Source organism: Siphateles boraxobius, unplaced genomic scaffold (assembly GCF_051911475.1).
Source record: "Siphateles boraxobius isolate OS27281-9 unplaced genomic scaffold, OSU_SipBor_1 76, whole genome shotgun sequence".
Classification (NCBI taxonomy): domain Eukaryota; kingdom Metazoa; phylum Chordata; class Actinopteri; order Cypriniformes; family Leuciscidae; genus Siphateles; species Siphateles boraxobius.
In genome coordinates this window covers 166,417-184,037 of record NW_027509204.1, presented here as the reverse complement: position 1 = coordinate 184,037, position 17,621 = coordinate 166,417, and positions in this window count along the sequence as shown.

Genomic DNA, 17,621 nt, shown 5'->3' with positions numbered 1-17,621 from the left:
CTTGAGCCCCAGTTGGCATCAGTGTTAGCTACTGGCTGATTCAGTCTGTGTGCGATCACATTCATCAAATTTGGGGATTCCTCATTCATTAATACTTCAAATCTGTTCTCAAGATGTATAGGCGGTGGTAGGAGACCAGTGTTTGCAGTCCTTGTCAGAGCAGTATCTGGGGTAGAGGATGCTACTGCAGTAATATGTGATGCTCGTGACAATCTGATGTCTCGAGTGCCTTTGGGTCTCGCACCCTGTTTGTACCATCGATTAGTAAAACGATCGGCTTGTTTCTCTACACTCAGTATGGCCTGTCGAGAAACACTAGATTCATGGGACTCACCGGCTGTATGCTGAGGACGTCCATGACGAAGCTCTGTTGTGTGTTCCGTCTGGTTTGGTGGTCCCGCAATTAACTTTGTTTCAAGAATTGCAATCCTTTGTAAAAGTCTGTGGCAGTTGGAGCAGCAAGTAGATTCCAGAGGAGGCATTTTCTTATCCTTATGAATGTAGGCAGTTGTGTTTTCTCTTCCCCGGAATGTAAGCTTTCAGTGGGAGGCTGGTCGAATAAAATAATTCTGCTCTTTTTTTGTAGTAATCCAAGCGTTTGAGCACTGTGCTGATTTGCTGAAGTTAAAATTAGATGATAATAGGAGATAAAATGTAGAAATATAAAAGCAATAGAGCAAAGCGCGGAGCAGTAAGCGAGAGCGTCCGAACAGTAGCTGAGCAGGAAGAGCTAAGGTCCCATATGGACTACTGCCTGGCGGACTTGACTTGACTTGACTTACTTATGAACATAAAAAAGAGTCTGTAAGGACATCATGTAGCTTTAAGAACTTCTTAGGGACCCTCTGACCAGAAAAAAAGTTCAAAAGGTCCCATATGGACTACTGTCTGGCGGTCTTGAGTTGACTTACTTATTAACATCAGAAACAGTCTGTAAGGACAACATGTAGCTTTTAGACCTTCTTGGGGACCCTTTGACTAGAAAAAAAATTCAAAAGGTCCCATACGGACTATTGTCTGGCGGACTTGACTTGACTTACTTATTAACATCAGAAACAGTCTGTAAGGACATCATGTAGCTTTTAGACCTTCTTGGGGACCCTTTGACTAGAAAAAAGTTCAAAAGGTCCCATATGGACTACTGTGTGGCGGACTTGATTTGACTTACATATTAACATCAGAAAGAGTCTGTAAGGACATCATATAGCTTTTAAACCTTCTTGGGGACCCTCTGACCAGAAAAAAAGCTCAAAAGGTCCCATATGGACTACTGTCTGGCGAACTTGACTTGACTTTTTAACATAAGAAAGAGTCTATAAGGACATCATGTAGCTTTTAGACCTTCTTGGGGACCCTCTGACCAGAAAAAAAAAAGTTCAAAAGGTCTGATATGGACTACTGTCTGGCGGACTTGACTTGACTTTTTAACATAAGAAAGAATCTATAAGGACATCATGTAGCTTTTAAACCTTCTTGGGGACACTCTGATCAGAAAAAAAGTTCAAAAGGTCCCATATGGACTACTTTCTGGCAGACTTGACTTGACTTGACTTACTTATTAACATCAGAAACAGTCTGTAATGATATCATGTAGCTTTTAAACCTTCTTGGGGACCCTCTGACCAGAAAAAAAGTTCAAAAGGTCCCATATGGATTACTGTCTGGTGGACTTGACTTGAATTATTAACATCAGAAAGAGTCTCTAAGGACATCATGTAGCTTTTAGACCTTGTGGGGACCCTCTGACCTGACTTTTTAACATCAGAAAGAGTCTATAAGGACATCATGTAGCTTTTAGACCTTCTGGGGACAGTCTGACCAGAAAAAAAGTTCAAAAGGTCCCATATGAACTACTGTCTGGCAGACTTGACTTGACTTGACTTGACTTGACTTATTATCATCAGAAAGAGTCTGTCAGGACATCATGTAGCTTTTAGACCTTCTTGGGGACCCTCTCACCAGAAAAAAAGTTCAAAAGGTCCGATATATACTACTGTCTGGCGGACTTGAGCTGACTTTTTAACATCAGAACGAGTCTACAAGGACATCATGTAGCTTTTAGACCTTCTGGGGACCCTCTGACCAGAAAAAAAGTTAAAAAGGTCCCACATGGACTATTGTCTGGTGGACTTGATATGACTTTTTAACATCAGAAAGAGTCTATAAGGACATCATGGATCTTTTAGACCTTCTGGGGACCCTCTGACCAGAAAAAAAGTTCAAAAGGTCACATATGGACTACTGTGTGGCGGTCTTACCACCATCATTAGACACATGTATAAATCATTTTTAAAATTTAATAGAAATAAGGTTATTCTTCCATGCAAAACGCTTGTGCAATGCAACAGCACGCTGATGCAATGGAATGAAACGCATTAGTTCTTGAATGCATTGCAATGCAACAAAGTGCATATTACTTTTAATGTTATTCTTCCATGCAAAACGCTTGTGCAATGCAACAGCACGCTGTTGCAACGGAATGAAACGCATTAGCTCTTTAATGGATTGCAATGCAACAAAGTGCATATTACTTTTAATGTTATTCTTCCATGCAAAACGCTTGTGCAATGCAGTAGCACGCTGTTGCAATGGAATGAAACCCATTAGTTCTTGAATGCATTGCAATGCAACAAAGTGCATATTACTTTTAATGTTATTCTTCCATGCAAAATGCTTGTGCAATGCAACAGCACGCTACATTGCACATCTCTTCATTGAACAAAGGAAATAGTTAGTTATTGCATGCATTGGAAAGCGACAGCTCTGTGATGTTTTCTCGTGAATACACAAATTAATGAGCTGTATGCAATGTGAAAAACAATGTCCTGTGAGTTGTCTTTTCAACAGCTTGTCACGATGAGGTGGAAGCAAGGAGGAAGCAGGATCCAATTGCAGCACACTTTATTTAATAAACTCAAACTACATAAAGACACTGGCTAGGGCACAAGACTAAGGAACAGAACCACCAACATCAAGGTACAACAACAACATTATTAAGAACTCACAAAGACTGGACTGAAACACAGGGCTTAAATACAAGGCCAAACAAGCTAAACAAGATAACAAGGGGGCGTGGTATACATGAACACAAACGAGGAGCGGGAAAACTGAACAGGACTGAACCAAAAGCACAAAGACCGGGGGAACACAGACAGACATTACAACATAGCCCCCCCTCTACGGGCGGCTCCCGACGCCCATCAAAACTAGAGACATAGTTCGGGAGGGTGGTGGAGCGGAGGCGGTCCCGGGGGAGGGATGGCGGGCCAGGTCCGTGCAGGGAACGGGACCGGGGTCTTGCGATGGCGGACCTGGGCCATGGAACATGGGCGGAGCTGGACGAACAGACTGCCAGGTCGGAGCAGGCTGTGGGCGTGTCCACGACGGAGCAGGCTGAGGGCGAGGCCACGGCGGAGCAGGCTGAGGGCGTGACCAGGGCGGAGCAGGCTGTGGGCGTGTCCACGACGGAGCAGGCTGAGGGCGAGGCCACGGCGGAGCAGGCTGAGGGCGTGACCAGGGCGGAGCAGGCTGTGGACCCTCGGGCATCCAGGGCGAAGCTGTCGGACCCTCGGGCGTCCAGGGCGGAGCTGTCGGACCCTCGGGCGTCCAGGGCGGAGCTGTCGGACCCTCGGGCGTCCTGGGCGGAGCAGACCCTTCGGGCGTCCAGGGCGGAGCTGTCGGACCCTCGGGCGTCCAGGGCGGTGAAGACCCCTCGGGCGTCCAGGGCGGTGAAGACCCCTCGGGCGGCCACGGCGGTGAAGACCCTTCGGGCGGCCACGGCGGTGAAGACCCTTCGGGCGGCCACGGCGGTGAAGACCCCTCGGGCGGCCACGGCGGTGAAGACCCTTCGGGCGGCCACGGCGGTGAAGACCCCTCGGGCGGCCACGGCGGTGAAGACCCTTCGGGCGGCCACGGCGGTGAAGACCTTTCGGGCGGCCACGGCGGTGAAGACCCTTCGGGCGGCCACGGCGGTGAAGACCCTTCGGGCGGCCATGCTGGAGAGGACCCTTCGGGTGGCCATGGTGGTGGCCTACTGCCCCCCCCCAAAAAATTCTTGGGGGTAGCTACGGGGTCGTAGCCTGGAGAAGGCACCGGCTCAGGAGAAAGAGGCAGAACCAGCGGTGAAGAGGGCTTTAGGCTGGGCAGGACCAGCGGTGAAGGAAACTCTGGGCTGAACAGGACTGGCGCAGGATCAGCGGGCTCTGGTGCAGGATCAGCGGGCTCTGGCGCAGGATCAGCGGGCTCTGGCGCAGGATCAGCGGGCTCTGGCGCAGGATCAGCGGGCTCTGGCGCAGGATCAGCGGGCTCTGGCGCAGGATCAGCGGGCTCTGGCGCAGGATCAGCGGGCTCTGGCGCAGGATCAGCGGGCTCTGGCGCAGGATCAGCGGGCTCTGGCGCAGGATCAGCGGACACCGGCTCAAGTGTGTGCGTAGCCCACACACACCACATGGCTGTGGCCATAATGGCCAGTGTTGCGGTCACTGAGGGCTCAGGCGGCGCATGCGTGGCGTGATCAGTCTCTGACTGGGAAGACGTGACGAGAACGGTCTCTGGCTGGACGGTCTCTGGCTGGACGGTCTCTGGCTGGACGGTCTCTGGCTGGACGGTCTCTGGCTGGACGGTCTCTGGCTGGACGGTCTCTGGCTGGACGGTCTCTGGCTGGACGGTCTCTGGCTGGACGGTCTCTGGCTGGACGGTCTCTGGCTGGACGGTCTCTGGCTGGACAGGCGGGACGTGGATAGGCTCCAGGGATACTGTGAACTGGCAGGGTGCTTCATCAGCCAAGCCCACCGTAGATGCCGAACCCCCCAAGTAAAGGGCCAGGTCAATATATCCCTCTAGGGTCCAACCGGTATAATCATCCGGCATCAGTTGCGCGATATCCGCATCCAGCCCGCTCCAGAACAGGTCCATGAGCTCAATGTCATTCAGCGATCCCAGATGGCAGCAGTTCAAAAAGTCCCTCACATACTTCTCGATCCGCTGGCCATCCTGAAACATAGAGGCTAGAAATCTTCTTAGTACCTGGTTGCTAACAACTGCTGGATCCATTGGCGGTGAGTTCTTCTGTCACGATGAGGTGGAAGCAAGGAGGAAGCAGGATCCAATTGCAGCACACTTTATTTAATAAACTCAAACTACATAAAGACACTGGCTAGGGCACAAGACTAAGGAACAGAACCACCAACATCAAGGTACAACAACAACATTATTAAGAACTCACAAAGACTGGACTGAAACACAGGGCTTAAATACAAGGCCAAACAAGCTAAACAAGATAACAAGGGGGCGTTGTATACATGAACACAAACGAGGAGCGGGAAAACTGAACAGGACTGAACCAAAAGCACAAAGACCGGGGGAACACAGACAGACATTACAACACAGCTGATGCAATGGTTTTCCTTCCTACACAAATGATTATGATTCGTTTTTTCATTGTACAAAGGAATAAGTTAGACCTCTTATGCAATGGAATGAAACAACAAAAATGTTATTAAAACAGCAGATTGCTTTGCCCATCTCTTTAATGCACTACGGAATAAGCTAGTTTTTGAATGCATTTCAATGCAATAAAGTGTATATTTCTTATAGGTTAATCTTCGATGCACAAAGCTTGATCGTATGTGCAATGCAATGCAACAGCAGATTGTATTGCACATCTCTTAATGCACTACGGAATGAGTTAGTTCTTGAATGCATTGCAAAGCAAAAAAAGTGCATATCGCTTATATGTTATTCTAACGCTTTATCATATGTCCAATGCAGCAGCTGTTTTTTAAGCGTTAGTTTTTTCATTGCACAAAGGAATAAGTAAGTCCTTTTATGCAATGGAATGAAACAACAAAACGTTATTAAAACAGCAGATTGCATTGCCATCTCTTTAATGCACTACAAATGGAGTTAGTTCTTGAATGCATTGCAATTCAACAAAGTGCATATTAGTAGTTATAACCATTCGGCTTATGTCAAAATGATTTATGACCCTATGATTGACAGGTTGGCGGGGCTAACATTTGACCTTCCGGAGGGTGTTCCGGAGGTCCTTTAATGTAGGGATTAACCTTTGACCTTCCGGAGGGGTTGTTCCGGAGGTCGCTTAATGTAGGGATTAACCTTTGACCTTCCGGAGGATGTTCCGGAGGGCCTTTAATGTAGGGATTAACCTTTGACCTATCGATCGATCAAGTTGACAGTTGTCTTTACCCTATTGACCTTTGTATGATATATCAAGTTGCCAGTTGTCTTTGCCAGTTGTCTTTGCCCCATTGATTTTGGCCTATTGACCCCGGGGGGGAAATAACTTCTTGCTGTGGGAAATCCCCTCCATGCCAGCCGTGTCGGGGTTAGTGAGAAAATAATTGTTCTAATGTCGCATATAGATTAGAATAGATTAGAATTACAAAAGTAAAATCATCTTACCGTTTCACTATGGTGAAAAAAAGTTCCTCCGAGTGATTCTCTCCTTTTGCATCTGACAGTCTCCGCACTGTGTGTGTGCGTCTGTGTGTGTGAGTGTGTGCGTGACATCCGATATCCTGGCATTCCTGAGCACGCTATATAAATGGGGATAGTGAGAAAAAGTTTTTCTAATAATGCTACATATCTCACACTTAAGTTGAAAAGCATGCTGCTCCTTTAAAATGGTTATAAATTTTAGTCATTTACAAATATCTTACACTAAAGTTGAAAAAGCATTGATCTTTAAGAGTATATAAATGAAATGTACATTTAGTCATCCACAAATATCTTACACTAAAGTAGATTTGAAAAACATTCATTCCTTTAAAATAAATATCTTACTGATCCAAGTATTTAAAAAATAAAATCATCTCACCGTTTCACTATGGTGAAAAAAGCCCCCATGTGCGTTTCTCTCACACCCCTTGCATTTTGACAGTCTTTGAGCTAAATGTGTGTCTGTGTGACACCCGATATCCTGGCATTCCTGGGTATGCTATATAAATGGGTATAGTGAGAAAAATATATTTTTTCTAATAATGCCAAATATCTTACACTAAAGTTGAAAAACATGTAGCCTACATTTAGAAATATAATATTTTTCATACTAACTAAAGTTGAAAAATCATACTGTTCTTTAAAAGTATATAAATGAAATGTACATTTAGTCATTCACAAATATCTTACACTAAAGGTGAAACACATTCTATTCTTTAAAAGTATAGAAAATATTTTTTTTCAAAATAAAAATCATCCTCCATGTTTTAGAGATACATACAGGTTATGAATGGGTTTACAAAAATAAAATCATCTTACTGTTTCAGAAAATTGGGTTAAAGTTGAAAAGTTGAAAAGTTCCCCGAGTGATTCCCTCTCACACCCCTTGCATTTTGACAGTCTTTGAGTTAAATGTGTGTCTGTGTGACACCCGATATCCTGGCATTCCTGAGCACGCTATATAAATGGCTTTTGCGCATGCGCGTGCGATCTGTGTTTGTGTTTGGAGCTCCGTCGAATTGATTCATTAATCGCTGATTTTCTTCTTTACCACTCATTTATAAACAAGCACTTTCTATTTTTATATCATGTGAACTTATCCTCGACACTATTCCTTATAAAAAACAATCGGATTGCTTTGATATCGCTACTTAGATCCAACTTTCCGAATCTCGGCTACTAGCCTTTAGCCCGCTAGCATTTCACGCGTGGCCTCGCGCCTATCGACCCTCTCATTTTACACCCGTTTGACTGAAAGGATACGTGTTATATCCATCATTTCAGTCCTAAATTAGTAGTGATATTGGTAGTATCACTACTAATTTACTGTTCATCTGTTATAATGGCGAACATATCGGATGTGTGTCTAACGTTACCTCTGAGTGCAGGTGAGGACACATTCGAGCTGGTTTCGGTACGATTGGAGCTGGAGTCGGTGGAGAAACAGATCCGCGTTCTGCTGGTGAAGCAAGCCGAGCTGCGAGATCGGCGATCAACGCTTGAAACATCACGCGCCGATGCTCACAAGTCAGTGGTTAGTAACTTTTTGACTCCGACTTCGTCTACTCCGTGCGTTTCTCTGCCCAGGAGGACGCGATCATCTCTGCCTTCATTCACTCCGGCACCGAGGCAACACCACGGACCCTGGGTGATCCCACAGCGGAAGACACGAGCCAGGACCAGACCAAGGACTTCCCCCCCCCTCCCGGTCTTCGAGATCTCCACCCGGAACCGCTTCTCCCCTCTTCGCGAGCCGGAACGTGACGCCGCCGTGATCATCGGCACTTCCATGGTCCGTCATGTCCGTGCTACCTCAGGTAAGCGTAAGGTGCGCACTCACTGCTTTCCTGGTGCTCGTGTTCTTGATGTCGCTGCACAGATTCCCGAGATCCTGAACGGTGACGAGCGCGTCGGAGCTGTGGTCCTACACGCCGGGACGAACGACATCAGGCTGCGGCAGACGGAGGTTCTGAAGAAGGACTACAGAAGCCTGATCGAGACGGTTCGCAGCACATCGCCTGAAGCAACGATCATCGTGTCTGGACCGCTTCCCACGTACCGACTAGGACAAGAAAGGTTCAGTAGATTATTTGCTCTAAATGAATGGTTAATGTCATGGTGTAATGAACAGAAACTGCTCTTTGTAAATAATTGGAATCTGTTCTGGGAGCGACCTAGGCTCTACCGTGCTGATGGCCTGCACCCCAGCAGAATCGGAGCGGCTGTTCTGTCGGACAACATCTCCAAGACGTTACACACCATATGACTAGTAAGTCAAAGTCCAAATCACAATCTTTGCTGTCCCAACTTAATTGATATAAGTAGTGTAGAACATTATATAGAAACTGTGTCTATTCCTCGCTTAGTGAGGCCAAACAATAAATCTAGTGTAGGATCTAGCAAAAATCTTATTGTAATTAAACCAGAAAATCTAAATATCAGTGAACAAAAACAATTTCTAAAGCTAGGTCTTCTAAACATTAGATCGCTCACACCTAAGGCGGTTATTGTAAATGAAATGGTCACAGATAATAGTTTCGATGTACTTTGCCTTACTGAAACCTGGCTTAAACCAAATGATTATTTCGGTCTAAATGAGTCCACTCCACCAGGATACTGTTATAAGCATGAGCCCCGTCTGATCGGTCGTGGCGGCGGTGTTGCAACAATCTATAGAGATATTCTTAATGTTACTCAGAAAACAGGTCACAGGTTTAATTCGTTTGAAGTACTTGTGCTAAATGTTACGCTCTTAGATGCAAGAAACAAATCCATATTATCTCTAGCCTTGGCTACCCTATATAGACCTCCAGGGCCCTATGCTGATTTCCTAAAAGAGTTTGCATACTTTCTCTCAGATCTATTGGTCAATGTCGATAAAGCAATAATTGTTGGAGACTTTAACATACACGTAGATAATACAAATGATGCGTTAGGGACTGCGTTTACAGATTTATTAAACTCCTTTGGGGTCACGCAAAACGTCAGTGGTCCCACTCATCGTCTAAATCATACACTAGATTTAATTATATCATATGGAACCAATCCAACTGATATAAATATTATACCGCAAAGTGATGATCTCACTGATCATTACATGGTAACTTGTATAATACGTACTGCTGAAATTTGTCACGTTGCGCAACGTTATCGACCAGGCAGAACAATCCTTCCAACCACTATAGATAGATTCTCAAATAGCTTACCTGATCTATCTCAGCTGCGCAGTGCACCCAAACAAACAGATGAACTAGAGGAAATGACTAGCAGTTTGAGCACCATGTTCTCTAGTACACTAGATATTGTTGCACCAATTAGATTAAAAAAGGTAAGAGAGAAAACTAAAGCACCATGGTACAACAGTGCTACGCATGCAATCAAGAGAGAAACTCGTAACTTAGAGCGTAAATGGAAACAAACTAATTTAGAGGTCTTTAGAATCGCGTGGAAAGACAGTATGTCACGTTATAAAAAGGCTCTAAAAGCAGCAAGGGCTGAGCATCTCCGCAAACTAATAGAAAATAACCAAAATAATCCAAGGTTTTTATTCAACACCGTGGCTAGACTAACAAATAAACAAACATCACCAGAGCAAAATATTCCATTACAATATAGTAGTAATGATTTTATGAATTACTTCAATGAGAAAATAGAAAGCATCCGAAACACAATTGTAAATATACAATCCTCTATGATGTCTTATGATTCAGCCTCAATTATGGCCCCTCTAGAACAACTACACCGCTTTACAACTATAGGACAGGAAGAGCTAAATAAACTTATCATTGCATCGAAACCAACAACATGTTTATTAGATCCAATACCCACTAAACTACTGAAAGAAGTGTTACCTGTAGTCGAAGAGCCTCTTCTTAATATTATTAACTCGTCTTTATTTTTAGGTCATGTTCCAAAAATATTCAAGCTGGCAGTAATAAAACCTCTCATTAAGAAACCGCAATTAGATCCAAATAACTTAGCAAATTACAGACCCATCTCAAATCTTCCATTTATGTCTAAAATACTAGAAAAAATTGTGTCCGCTCAATTCTGCTCTTTCTTACAAGAAAATGATATCTATGAAAAATTCCAGTCGGGATTCAGACCGCATCATAGCACAGAAACTGCGCTAGTTAAAATTACAAATGATTTACTTTTAGCTTCTGACCAAGGCTGTATCTCAATACTAGTTCTACTCGATCTAAGCGCTGCGTTCGACACTATCGATCATAAAATACTCCTGGATCGACTACAAAACTACACTGGTGTTCAGGGACAGGCATTAAGCTGGTTTAGATCTTACTTATCAGACCGTTACCATTTTGTCTGTCTAAATGGGGAAAAATCAAAGATAACGTCAGTAGACTATGGAGTGCCGCAAGGATCGGTGTTAGGCCCTCTGCTATTCTCAATATATATGCTGCCACTTGGTAATATTATAAGAAAACATGGAATTAATTTCCACTGTTATGCTGATGACACTCAATTATATATCTCATCACGACCAGATGAAAACACTAACTTATCTAAATTGACAGAGTGTCTAAATGATATAAAATGCTGGATGACGTGTAATTTCCTGCTATTAAATTCAGATAAAACGGAGGTACTACTTATTGGTCCAAAAAACTACCCACAAAATCCCTTACAATACAACTTTAATTTAGAAGGATGTCCTGTTACTTTATCCACTACAGTAAAAGACCTGGGTGTTATACTAGACCGCAACTTGACTTTCGAAAATCATATTTCATATATTACAAGAACAGCCTTTTTCCAGCTTAGAAACATTGCTAAGCTACGCAACATGCTATCTGTTTCTGATGCAGAAAAGTTAGTTCATGCATTCATGACCTCGAGACTAGATTACTGTAATGCTTTATTAGCTGGCTGTCCTACATCCTCAATCAACAAGCTACAGTTAGTGCAAAATGCAGCTGCTAGAGTTCTTACTAGATCAAGAAAATATGATCATATAACACCTATTTTATCATCTCTACACTGGTTACCTATTAAGTTACGTATCAATTACAAAGTATTCCTACTGACCTATAAAGCCCTAAATGGTTTAGCTCCTGTGTATTTAACAGACCTTCTATCGCCATACAATCCATCGCGCTCTTTAAGATCACTAAATTCGAGGCTTCTGGTCATTCCTAGGATATCTAAGTCCACTAAAGGAGGGAGGGCGTTCTCGCATTTAGCTCCTAAACTCTGGAATAGCCTTCCTGATATTGTACGAGACTCAGACTCGCTGTCCCAGTTTAAAACTAGATTAAAGACGCATCTCTTTAACCAAGCATTCACTTAATGCTTAACCTTTGATACTGCTGAATCAGTTCGAATGCATTAACATTATGAACATCAGCTATGCTAATTATTTCCCATCTGCCTTTCTGCTGTTATCTCGGGACGCTAGTCCCGAGGTAAATAGCGTTCGTCAGCTCCAGTTTGTATCCAGCCTCTCACGGAGACTTTAGATGCCCCAACGCCTGTGAAGAGACGACTCGACGCCTGTGAAGAGACGACTCAAAGCCGGCGATATGTTATGCCATAAATTAATACTTGATTAACTAACTGTATTTTTCTATGTACATTTCCGAAATGCAATTTCTGTAAAGCTGCTTTGAGACAATGTGTATTGTGAAAAGCGCTATACAAATAAATTTGAATTGAATTGAATTAAATGGGTATAGTGAGAAAAAGTTTTTCTAATAATTTCACATATTTTACACTAGAGTTGAAAAACATTTATCTTTAAAATGGTTATAAATTTTAGTCATTTACAAATATCTTACACTAAAGTTGAAGTACATTGATCTTTTAAAAGTGTATCAAATATCTTTTCAAAACAAAAATAAAATCATCTTACATTTTAGAGAGTTGAAGAAGTAAATCCCAACACATCATTGTCCATATAACGTATGAATGTATTTACAAAGATGCAATAAGTTTTGATACAAAATATCCCCGAGTGTTTTTCTCCCACACCGGTCGTTTCGTAAAGCACCCAGTTTCTAAAAAGTTTTTTTATCTTCTTTGAATTGTTAAAACAACCAACAGCAGCACATGTAGAGCCTGAACTCATTCTCTCACTGCTAATACAGTACGAACCGGAAGTAGGCAACCGGAGTCGTCGTCATGGCGGCGCCCATTGTTTAGAGCAGAATAAAGTGGATAGGGGTGTACATTTGAAATAAAATTTTATTTATGTGTTTTAACAGCAAGATAAAAAATCATTAATGTTTATATTTAAAAGAGTTTCTGATATGTTAGTGTTTTACCATAAAGTGTAGACCATGATAATATTAATTAAAGCGGTTTTAATCATTATAAAACCAACTACTTTGGGGATGCATTGGATGCGACAAAACCAATAAGAGTCTTTACCGAGTAAAGATTTTGTAAAAGGTTATCTTATTACATATATTTGTAAAGGTTGTTGTACACAATCCCTAAATAAACGAAACAATTGGATTATTTGAACTTAATAGTTTTGGACTAAATTAAGAATGTTAACCTGATTCAACTAAATGGCATTGAATGAATCTTATGTAATAAACTTAAGTTTACTGAAATAAACAATGTTAATTAAATGCAACATTACCCCGCTATGCAGAACCTGTTGACATAAAAAGTTGAGTAAATCCACCATATGTTTTCCAACAAAATGTTGATTAAACAATAAAAGTTCAAAACTTCTGGATGGGTGAATGGATCGCGATAAGCTCTGTTTAGAAAGTAGCTAGGATGTATTTTATTTTGCGCAGACTTTAAGTGAACTTTTACCAACTATTAAGATGTTAAAGTTCAGTTATAGACCTTTAGCGCATTATTGAGCTTTTTTATTGAGTAACCGAATTCAGGGTTGTTCAATAGTTATCAAACACCCGCACTTGGCGAGATTATTCAGAAAAAGCGACAAAAGTAATTTTCTGATAAATCATCGTACACGGATGCACTGTGTTTTGAGGGACACTTATAGAAAGATGTCTTCATTCTTTGTTTTGGTGTATTTGTAAAAACATAGATAGATCTACATAGATGTTTTACACAAAAAATATTTCAGAGATCCTTGTGCGGTATTCTGTAGCCGCATAAAGGGGTAAAATATACATTTAAGCGCTATTTAAAACTAGGATGGTATAATATAATGTAAATGTCTCAAGCGAAGATGATGGTTTAAACCGTCATTTTATTAAATCAAGCCAATTCATGCAAATACTGTCAAATATGAACAAAGAGAAGACATAGAGTTGACTAAACATTACCGCTAACTGTAGGAAACAGATATCCAGGGGAAAGTGTAAAGAAAAACACCATACAAAACATTACAATCACACCCGGCGATACGATAAGTGTTACAATAGTGTTGTTCAAAATGAAACCGCGGTAAACAATTTAAGAACACTAGAGCTGTTAAACATGCGGTTCAATAACAATGTTCAATATAAACAAGAATCCATCTCTAATGCGACTGAGCTCGTTTCACATATAACTGTTGATAGTTAGGTATAATCGTTGGATAATTTATCAAACAATTGAGATTTACGATATGTTAAAACATTTTAATGATGGGGCAAAAACTGCTTACCACATGTTTTCATAACTTACTGCTTACCGTCTGTTTTCTGGATCAGACCTAAAACTCTGGTGTCAAAGTATTGGTGTGGACGGAATAAAAATGAATCATCCCACCTTACACGTAAAAATACTGCTTATCAAAGGCAATTCATTAGCTTAACTGCTGTTCGGCTACCTGCACAAAATAACTGTCTATCTATGACCGTGCTGTGAAATGTGAAATAGTTAGACGAGTTTGAAGCGTAATAGTTTTATAGGTACCATAAAAACAGTAATACTCATCTTTCGTGATGATGTTTCGTAGACATAGTAGAAAGATGTTCTAAAGGAAATTTGATTGGTTTAGTCTTAAACACTCACATAGAAGGATTTAATTCTCTTTATGCTATATTTGCCCATGTTTCTCATAAATTCCTAAATGTTTGACCGCATTCGTAGACTATAGTTTTGCAAACTGTACAAAAACAAAAAGAAACAATATGTAAACGGTGTAATCGACTAGTATATAAAATGTCAATTACAAACATTCAAAACTGATTACAACTAGTCTTCCTGTATTTGTTTTAAATGGTTCGTGCCGTATTTACTTTTTTGAGGGAAAGTTGCACTAAAAAACGAAGTATCAATTTAGTTCTCAAACAGAAATACTATCGCTTAAATTATTAATGGTCATTTATTCCTATAAACACTGAATGTTGACGGCTGTCAAAGAAAATTCTTCAACTGAAAAACACATACAGTCCGACATTCAAAATGTGAAAAAGTGTCGTCTGTTATCTGAATAGTATTAGTAATACAACCATCTTTTGCAAACTTTTGTGTATTTGTTATAAACGATGCTTTCCAATCCTCTTTTCTTAGTGATTTGGTCTTTTGAATCTTACATGGATGTTTTGGACCGGGTGATTCCTGTTTATATTCCTGTTCCTGATTATAAAGATTATGTTTTAAAGGTAGGCCATAGTCTTTACAAGTGTGTGACAAAACATGTTGAATAAATATCGCTGCGGTGTGACAAAATAGGTTGGTGTGTAAAAATACACCCAAACATTTAAGCACAACTATGTGCACCCATACTAAGCGGGAGAATATCTAACTGTCGCTTGTGAACATTCCACCATCTGTGTATTTGGTGTCAGCGAACACCCTTAGCTCATACATCTCTTTAATTTGTGCTGGATGTAAAAAATAAAGGTTAATAACAACCAAACGAAAACGTTAAATCAGCATGAAACCACAATATTAATAAATAAAATATGGTTTAATTAAAGTTTGATAATGACTTGCATATTATTTTCTTTTAGTAAAGCTATGCCTGGATCAGCCAACACAAAGTTTTGCGTTTTGGGTGAGACCGCACAAAAGATTACACCAATAATCCAGTAGACCAGTCACGGAAACTAGGGACACAAGTCGGTTCTGGGGCATTTTGAGTTATTCATAGATTCTGAGAGTGTAATATCCAAGCTTTCCAACGATGTGTAACATGTGGAAATCTGATAATATTTGGAGAAGTTGTGGCCATTTTAAAGTAGGCACTTAAAAAAGCTCAAAGAGGAGAAAACGAGCTCTAAAGATTGTGCAGTTCTCACCTGTCTCTGCTGCTGGGGGTGACAATAGGGCTCATTTACATCTCATTTAGATAAGCCATACCCCCTGTAAAGCTCCTCCATGTGCTTTACAGCTTTTTTTACACTTCGAATGAGTGCACTTCTGCCGCACTAGGCGAAAAACAATTGTGCTGCCCCTCTATTTGCAACGTACCAGCAACAACACACAAAGACCAATAATGCCATATAGCCTGCATATAACGCGAAACCAGCAACAACACATAAAGACCAATATGCCATATACATATAACGCAAAACCAGCAACAACACACAAAGACCAATATGCCATATAGCCTGCATATAACGCAAAACCAGCAACAACACACAAAGGCCAATATGCCATATACATACAGTATAACGCAAAAACCAGCAACAACACACAAAGACCAATATGCCATATACATATAACGCAAAACCAGCAACAACAGACAAAGACCAATAAGCCATAGGCCTACATATAGCGCAAATAGTGCGCAACGCTCGTGTGCCCAAAATGTCAACAATATTAAAGTTTATGTAGGAGGCAAATGCCTGCTGGCATTTTTCTTTAAGCAGTCATTTCTGCAATTTTCCAAATAATCACATTTCACCTCCTCAAATTACTGTTGCAAATCTCTTTACACCACTTTCTTATGTGCGTATACACACACAAATGAAATGTCCGCAAGCACATTATATCATCAGCAGGTTCAGCATCTTAAATAACGACTAAAGAGCAAATGAAGCTTAACTTACATTTCAGAAACACGCACGGCAGGCCTTCATCGCAGCAGCAAAGGTCTTAACTGCATCCTCTATTTCGATTCTCCGTCACATATGAAACAGCCAGCCACCGCTGTCAGCGAGCCGAGCCGCCGTATTGAAGCACTGAGGGCGCGCGCGCTGCGCCCATACCTCCGGTTCAGTTTCCCGAGCCCACGAAGTGCGGCGAAAACATTTTCGGTGTAACTGCCAGACGGTTCATCTCGTCTGCGACAATCTTTGCGGCATCCATCTTCATTGAATTTTGATATCAGAGAGAGCCGGCCAGAGCACAGCATAATAAGTAGCCATGTGGTTGACTTGGAGGGCGGGGGCAAAAGCGCCGGGTTATTCAGTATGGAAATACACACAGACAATGACACGCCACGCCCCTACTGCATGCTAGAATCTCCGAAAACAAGCCGATTTCAACCTCAAAATGTAAGCTTTTAAATATACCAATACTGCTATCTCAAACATGGAGAGGCTTCTTCGTGATTTCAATTAACAGATTCTCCAAAAAATTGAAAATCACCAATTTTGAAAAAAACTCTTCTTTCTCATTTTGCTCGAAAGTTGTGCTGCCGACTTGTGTCCCTGGTTTCTGTGACGGGTCACATATTGGCTTTCTCGAACAGTGCACAATTGCACTATGCCTGAAACTTAGTAATCAACATGCATTTCTAGGTCGGACAAAAAATCATCTGTTATCATTGTTTAGTTGTATTTTAAAACATTGTGTCAGGCGTATTTGGTAGTATGCTTATCTTGTTCATCGTGTTATAACTTCATCGTGAGGCTGATATTTGTAGAAATAAGCAAAGTAAATGTATAAAACAAAAGAACCAGTTAATGGCCTTGCGTCCGAACACAACAGGTATGAAGATATGTTTGGTTTTAACTTTTTATTCTAACTTTAAAGCTAGATTTTCCTTTGAAAAGGTTAATACAGTATTTGGTTTTTGGGGGAACGTTGCAAACTAGCGTCGTTAAACTTAATCTTTGGTTTTTAAGGGAAATTAAATCGGGAGACCCCTTGACCCCTGAAGTTATGACTTCTGAAGATCTCTCACGTGTTGATTCACTTGGTTGAAAAATGCTGTTTTGTAATTTACACATCTGAAATTAAAGGTACAGTAGTTTTTTTAAAAAGTATTTTATTAGCTAAAATCAATGTCTTTATTCATAAATATGATCTCATTGGTGTAAAATTATCTCTGCCAATGG